This window comes from Berghia stephanieae, chromosome 1 (assembly GCF_034508935.2).
Source record: "Berghia stephanieae isolate SIO BIC M18660-M18661 chromosome 1, UCSD_Bste_1.3, whole genome shotgun sequence".
Lineage (NCBI taxonomy): Eukaryota > Metazoa > Mollusca > Gastropoda > Nudibranchia > Aeolidiidae > Berghia > Berghia stephanieae.
In genome coordinates, this window is record NC_088360.1 from 45,335,817 (window position 1) to 45,344,605 (window position 8,789).

At 35.1% G+C, this 8,789-nt stretch overlaps 2 protein-coding genes across 3 annotated transcripts in view; both read right to left on the reverse strand.

Moving 5' to 3' along the window:
- Positions 1-8,789, reverse strand: part of LOC144975924 (uncharacterized) — a 437,885-nt gene that overhangs the window by 240,431 nt on the left and 188,665 nt on the right. The gene's annotated exons all lie outside the window — the stretch shown is intronic.
- The window catches only part of LOC144975915 (uncharacterized), a 111,409-nt gene that overhangs the window by 29,112 nt on the left and 73,508 nt on the right, over positions 1-8,789 (reverse strand). The gene's annotated exons all lie outside the window — the stretch shown is intronic.

Consider the following 8,789-nt stretch of genomic DNA (forward strand, 5'->3'; position numbering starts at 1 on the left):
TTACCATAAATAAAACATCTATTATTGAAGGAAAATGACAATTAACAATTCAGAGAATTGATTTGTATCGATGTGTACATATATATTGCAGGTCTGATAACCGAACGCCGTTATGAGCTTGTTTAAAATTGTTGAAATGGAAAATATTTTGCGTTGGTTTGAGAGTATTTCCATTACAACCATGAGACCACAACAATTTGGGTTATCTGACCTGCAACTAAGTATACGTGGAGTTGTATCAATACGTGTCATGCTTGTAGGGTTAAAAATTAAATTATTTCATAATAATATAAGAACCTTGCACTATTGCCTTTGAATATCCTTCCAAATTTCCATTAGCAGCGTGTCCTTGGAAAAGTTGGCACAGGAAATACGCTGCGAAATTTGTCTTAAAATCACTGAGGAAATTTACCTCTGACATTATGACAAGATTAACAAGACTTGCATTGGCTTGAATGATGCACTCATTAACCTCTTCTATCAATGCTAACAGCAGGATAAGGTGAGCAAAAATCTAAGACAGCAAGATACCATGGATAAAGTGGTCTAAACACCTGATTGAGTTTAGAGAAGCTGTAATGAATGACATTTATAAATGGGATTATTGTTGTAAATCTTTGGGATGATTGGCTAGGCAATTTGACCATTATGAGTGACTCAAATCTGACTCTGATATTTGACGACACTTCAGTTTATCTCGGCATAAAGGTAAAATATAAGTCATTCTTATAGATATGTATATATGAAAAATCTTCTAAAATGGTATTTTGGGTCAACCTCGTGCATGAGTTAATTTTAATCTTAATTTTTAAAATTCGATTCACAACTAAATGTCTTTATTCATGATATTAATATTTTTTCTTAAACTTGAAACCGTTTTGACAGTTGAAACTCAATTTTCTCTGTCGAATTTTGATACAGTGGGTCATATCAAATGACCTTTAAGAGGTGCATGTATTCATAAATATAATATTATTTCCGTGACACATATTCTATCTTCTCATAATAAATCCAAAATATTTCTTCTTTAGAGTCATCACTCAAACATGCATGTCTTGGAAAATCTGACATCTTAATTGATCATCTTTTATCAAAATGAAAGGTTAATTTTGATGTCTTTTTCGACACATTAGTCTAAATTCTAAAATATACTGACTCTCGTATCAGGGGAATGTCATTATTTCCTTTTCTAACCTCCTAATATCATTGTCCTTAGATGATGTTTTGAATAAAAGATTAAACCAAGACAATGTTTGAAAAATGTAAAAATCAAAGTGGTTGCTATGAATGACAATCCCCAGAGATGACTCTTAGATTTCATTTTTAACCCTAACTACAATCTGATCAGAAAAAGCATCAGATGAAAAGAATAGTTTGAGGTAAAAAATGATCAGTAATAGGAAATTTAAATTTGTAAATTTCATAACAAAAATGAAATATTCTAACTCAAATTTTATGAGTGGAGCTTTAAATTTAATCATCAGATTCCCGTTTTGAGAGATTGATTCCATTTGCTATGCATGATTCTAGTGGCCTCATCACATAATGTACCTCTTAAAATCATGAAGTTTTTTGTTTTTTAAATAATCATGAGTGCTGAAAAAAACACTGCGATGCCACTAAGTATATGGATGTCTAAATTAAAATACTATTATTGTTAATAGCTTAATAATTATATAAGAATTATAATGGCCAATGGCTGCATCTCTCGTTGAGAACTTAATGGTTATGCTCGGATGTCTTTTATATAAGCATTTTACTATCAGTCGTAATAGATTTCATATCTAATCTGTTACCGTCACATCGACGTTGTATTGTACAACTATTTTGAAGATAGAATGAAGCTGGCCAATAGCTGCCTCTCGGGTTGAGATCTTAATGGATATCCTCGGGTCTTCAATCTTCAATGGTTTGTATTTGGATGTCTTTTAATACAGGCATTTCATCATTAGTCGTAATGGATTGCACGGCTAATCTGTTCACGTGACAGCGACGAAAGTGTTGTACAACTTCTATATTGCTTTGAGGTGTATGATCACTGTTTATACTTCTAAATACTAAACCGGAATTGATGAGTGCAAGCTTCTAAATCCAAATTGATCTAACTCCCGACTGCAACTCCTAATTGATGTTTATAAACGTTGTGGTATGCGGAGTGTTTAGGGCTACCCTGTGATCAGTTGGGCGTTCTAAGGCGTATTAGGACGGGCGGCTGCACTCAATTTCCCATTGATTATCGTCTCGTATTGGAACCAAGGCAGGCGTATGGGCAAGTTGGGAAAGTGGGAAAAAAACGATGGAAGATAAAAGTAGATAAGTGGCGTTAAAAAGTAAAGCAGCAAGAAAAACGTGGGAGATAGAGAGATACATAGAGAGAAAGGGAGAAAGAAAGAAAGAAAGAGAGAGAGAGAGAGAGAGAGAGAGAGAGAGAGAGAGAGAGAGAGAGAGAAATAAAGAGCACAAAGAGAGAGAGACTCAACTTACCACTACCACAACAGCTACTACTACTACTACTACTACTACTACTACTACTACTACTACTACTACTACTACTACTACTACTACTACTACTACTACTACTACTACTACTAGTACTATTACTATAATCGTATTAGTGATAATCATAATTGTTTTTATCAATCTTATTTTCGATGTTATATTATCATTATTATTGTCATCAGCACCATTATTTTATTACCGTTACTATCTTCACTCATTATGCAATCATCCTTCTCCTCCTCCTCCTCCTCCTCCTCCTCCTCCTCCTCCTCCTCCTCCTCCTCCTCCACTTCCTCCTCCTCCTCATCCTCCTCCTCCTCCACTTCCTCCTCATCCTCATCCTCCTCCTCCTCCTCCTCCTCCTCCTCCTGCTCCTCCTCATCATCATCATCAGCCCTACCACCACCAGCAGCATCATCACCATCACGATCATTATCAATGTCATATTATTATTACAACCATAATGAGGAATACAACACCAAACCGGCCATTAATGCCACTATTTATTTTAGATTTAATCGAAGACAACATCCATTTTACAAACAACCCCCACCGCCCACCGACTCCACAAAAATACAATAATGAAGTAGTGATCAATCACTGATCTATTTCGGGAAATCCCGAAAGACGGTTTTAATAGAGAACTGAGGATTTCGCCACCACTATTTACATTGTTTTATCAGGCATTTAAGTTTTCTACAATGGAATCAAAATAGCACGATGTTAGTTTAAGCCGAGACGGAATACAGAGACCCGTCGAGGTAATCAAACAAGTTTTAATAGCAGACGAAGCGTATCATGTCAGGCCATGTCAAGTCCGTGAAGATGCTCTAGCGCATGTGTTTATTTGCAATATTTATAACAAAGAACATGTTTCGATTTCATTAAAAGTGTGATAACCACTCAAGTAATGAACAAGTGCCATGTATAAATATTATGATCTTCTGGTTTCAGAGTGATGGCATCTTATTTTCTAGTCTAAATATATGCTGGTCGTCAAAAAAGATCATCCATTCTCGCCCTGTAATCCTTAGAATCTACGAATACATCCTGCTACTAAATTAGTTATGCCATCTTATGATTAGATATGTAACCTTAACAATATTAATCTTCCGAAAGACTGGTTACATATACACTTCCAAGGATTTTGGAACCGGAAAAAGTAGAGTATGTAACATCACGACTTTTCTTCCCTATTTGGCTCAGGTTTTCGCAACTTTGTAACTTCAGTTGAGTGATTACTTCTCGCTAAATTATCTCTAATAAACTATAAACATTTAAGTTTAAACATAGTTTTATGTATTTGAATGATTGATAAAACGGGTAGAAATGGTGAGTATTATTTGACGTAAACTTAATGGGTATCCTCGAGTTTCTTTTCATACAGTCATTTCATCATAAGTCGTTATGGATTCCACGGCTAGTCTGTAACCATCACATCGATGACGTGTTGTACAACTTCTATTTTGAAGATAGACTCAAACTTACCAATAGCTGCCTCTCTTGTTGAGAACCTAATGGGATCCTAGGATGCCTTTTTATACAGACATTTCGTCATTTGTCGTCATTGGTACCAACTAGAGAATTTGTGTCAAGATTTCAGAAGAAAAAAAAAATCCCTTGTTTGATGTCTGTGTTAACACTTGTTCAAGACATTCTCTTATTTGCTAACAAAACACTTCTAGACTCAAGTCTTAATTAACAACATTTCAAATATTGATTCATTAATATGACATATTATCAGAAATTCTCAAAAAATCCTCAGCACGATTTAGATTATGAAAATATGTTGGCGGTTCGATTTCCAGCAGGGCAAGCGTAAGCTGATTTTTTTGTGATGATTTGTTATCTGTTATGACTGGCATTCGCTCACTTTTACAGATTACTTTTTTTTTGCCCAAGTGTCTACTTCCTAATTCTTCACGTGGCTTGATTAATGGAGCGTTGGATAGGCGCTCATAAAAAAAGTTAACAAGCGGATGTTGATAAATTCCACGTGCACTTATTTGAAAGTCTGAGAACCCAATTCATTATGGGCTCATTGTTGTGATGGAAATCTCAAAAAATGACCCAAAATATTGTCCATTGCAACAATGTTAAACTAGGCCCATGATTGCCTTTAGATATCAGACCTGCATATATGTTCACGTCGGGCACAATCCTTCATATCAGAGTATCCGGTAAAGCTTTTTATTTTCATTGGTTAAATCGCTATGTATGACTCTTTTATAAAATCTACACGGGCTGTCGATGAAGTCTTTCCTTGTCTAATAATGAATAATCTGGCAAACCATAAGAAATGATTCAAGCACCATGCGGTAACGAGTCTTTCTGAACAGAAAAACGTTACAGCCATTACAGCATTATAGTCTAAACATGAGCCTATGAATACATACATGCTTTACATTTTTGTTTACCATTTCTTTTTACTAGTTGCCCGTTGCCATAGCTACCTACAAGCAAATCTCACCGACTGTCGATTTCTTTCATGTGTTTTGTAGCTATTATGGCATGATAGATTTAATAATAGCTCATGTTATCACAGTAAGCGTTCTAGTACCTGGTATGGGAATTGAATAAACAATGTCTCTGATGTAGCCCCATAGGAAAAAGTCATACGGAGTCCAGTGACCCAGGCAGCTAGGCAATCGTGTCCACCCCTCCCGATCAGCGACTACTATAAGTACTATGAGTAGAGGATGCTCCCAATCCATCTGTCTGAAAATCTGTCGTTAAGAAACTTGCGAAAGGCCTATCTCCAAGGTGGAAGAACACCGTCTTACAGAAAACTGAGCAAAGGCCTATATTCATACAGATGGGGTGAAGCATCCTATTCTAGTTTATCAAAATAGACATTTACAGTAATCGCTTTCAAAATAAAGAAAGATGGGCCTTTAACTCTTTTGTGCATCAACCAATATCACACATTCATATTGTGTCTCAGCAAATTTAGAATACGCGTTTTTTGTTGTTGTTGTTTTGTTTTACTGGTTTTAAAAAAAATTATGTCTTGTGATGGTCTGCCAAATTGGGCTATGACGCGTTGTCGATCTACTTATGTCGATTTCGTTTCATTCAAAAATATTACACAAAGAGAATGTTGTTGCACTGTTGTGATCCGAAATAGAAGGGGAGGAGTTGAGGTCTTTTGTTCATTTTGCTAACTTTGGTGCTGTAATGAAGGTCTATGGCCAATGGGCATAAATGTATGACTTTTCCTTATAAGATGGTGAGAACCAGATGTAAATATCTATTATGATTTTAGAATAAGTCTTTGAAATCAGGGAAAGACTTTATAGACAATCTGTATTACGATTTTTGCCATAGATTATCCTATCATTTCATTGTGCCCATTGTCATATACACAATATCATCACATTTGACTGGCCGGATTCGTGTGTACTCCAACATAACACGATTCCTTACCATTTTGGTAAAAGTAACGGCTGGATAACTCTCTCAGTCGTGCCCATAGTAGCATGTTGAATGTCGTAAAATTTAGTGACTTAAAAAAAAAATGCTTTGTTTGTTTTACATAATTCTACCTGACTACCGTTTTGTTATGTTACTGGTCAATAGAAAGTTATAAATACCAATAATATTTTCAAAAACAACAAAGAGTTACTTTTACCAACAAATTCATTGAGAGAAATATGTTCTCTGTCTAAAGCAGTGGCATTGAGGTTGTGAGTGAGTGTAAGTGTGTGTGCGTGTATATATATATATATATATATATATATATATATATATATATATATATATATGCATATACTTCCGAGAATAGGTTTAGGGTGACCCATTTGAGCATCAATAATTAAGAGAAGCTAGATCTCTTTAAATCTAACGAAAGTTAGCATGCAGGGTACCAAGTCACCCGATTACATTATGCCATTGTTTCGCTAACAGTACAAGTCAATACCATATCCCTGTTCGGGATACGAGACTTACATTTCTTTTCTTTTCTTCTTTTTTTTCTGTAATATTCAAATAACCCAATTATTTGCGAGTTGCATTAATTCTTGATCTTTGATTGCTTTCAGATACGTGAGAAATATACATTTTATGAGTTAAATATTCGTAATCAATTACCGTGCAGACTAATAGTCCTAGCTGGCGAACAGAGACGCGAGCAATCATTACACTGTAACGATAGTGTTGACATTTATTATAACAATTTACATTGTTGCTAATCATTCAATATTGTTTGTTGTTTGTTGTTTGTTGACATAAACAATTAATGAAGCCGACCCATGACAAACAATAATGTGGGAGATGGAAAATGTTAGAGGAGGATTGAGAGGAAGGATGAGGGTGTGGGGGAGATGGAGATGGAGAGGGAGAGAGGGATAGGGGATGGTGGGGAGAGACGGAGAGAGGGGGAGAATAACACAGAGGGTAAATTGATAGACGGGAAAAAGGGAAAGAGCGATAGAAAACAAAGAATGGAGCGAGTGTGTCTAAAAGAGAGAATGAGCGTATGTGCCTGTGTGTGTGTGTGTGTGTGTGTGAGAGAGAGAGAGAGAGAGAGAGAGAGTATGTATATAACGTTTGAACATATCATGACATATTTTTAATTTGTTGCAATTCGTTTATATTTTTCTATCATTTTATATTTTTAGTGGGACTCAAAATGTAATTTGCCTCATTCAAGACAAAAAGATGAATTTGGGCTAATCTTCATGAAGGTAGAAAATGACCCAAACATTATTAGCTGTCGGTATTTGTTTCATCGGAAATGGTTTGAGAGGAAAGGGTAAAAAGAAAATGCTCCACCTCATCATAAAAGGCAAAACTAAGTGTAACCGCTATGCTAATGAATCATTCACCGGGACCTTCTAATGATCAAAACGCACAACCCCCCCCCCCCCCCCCCCCCCCTTAAAAAAATATCCCAAACAAACTCCAAAAACAAAACAAAGCAAAACAAAAGAAAGGAAAAACAACAAATACACAGAAACGTTCTAGACTAGCACCATCGGAAATATTAATGACATAGACATATCTACTACAAAGTTCATGTAAACATTAATCTTACAGGTTTCTTGCATAATATAAGGTCTTTTATTTGTCACAGAGACACATTTTCTAGGAAATTCATAAAACGTTTATTCATAATATTTGCTTTATGTGTGAACGAGTATTTTTGTCATTTAAAAACAGTAGTTCCTCGTTAGGCCCACGGAACTGGAGTTTTATCCCGGTTTCTATAGCGAGTAATGTACTTGCGACCATTGGGATAGGATGCTAGTCTATCGCAAAGTACTTTCCGTCAGATCAAACAAGCCTAGCAATCCAAACACTGTTAGGTGGACAGGGGTGGGGTGTCAGAAAAAAATATCGACTTCACCCGGGATCGATCTCAGTCTTTGCATATGAAGTAAGTGCTCTACTCACTGATCATTTTGGTAAAGCCTGTATATTAATTTGTAAATAGTCTAGATTAAGGTTCAATTTATCAATATCATAGTTCGGGTACACATTAATATAATGTAGGTTGCTTGTATAAACAAATTATGTTATTTATTCGATTAATCGAAATTGCACCTGTAATAAATGAAACAAAACTCCTAAAACTTTAATGGAATGTTTATTCTACGTACTTTTGCTTTGAAATTGTACGAGCATTTTAATGCCATTGCAGTAATTTAGTAATAGTCTGCATTCTATTTCAAAACTGAAGCTCTGTGTTTAGGTAAAATACTCACAACATCCGCCAGTCGGATATAAGGTTCCAGTACACAAAACTAAGTGTAACCTTAAACGTTTATAGTCTGATTGATTGGATTTAGTGAAAACTAATCATTAAAATGGCCGTCTAAAACAATAACAAAGAGCTGAATGACGTCACTTTTGTTCCATCTATATATGTAATGGGATAGAAAGTAATCACGGTAACTAATTTAAGGTAGATTTGAGTAATCGGGTTAACAAAGCTAGAACAAAATTACTGTTAGAATTATAATAATTAATTAATTACAATCCATTAAATTAAACGTATATAAAGCATTGTGGAAATACTTGATGAAAGAATGTGGAGAATACAGACAATAAATATTATGTGACACTTAAAACGTGTGTAAACAAATATCTAGATTCGAATGAAATTTAAGTTAAACACAATGAATAAAAAAAAGAGAGAAATATTTCATGATAGATTAGCATTTAATTTGTAGATACATTGAAATCCCATCGAAAACAGGTGAAGACAAATTGACAAAAATGGCATTAAAAAATTGAATAGTGGATATGTTAACTACGGGTTGAACAATAGAGTTTATTACCTCCGTGGA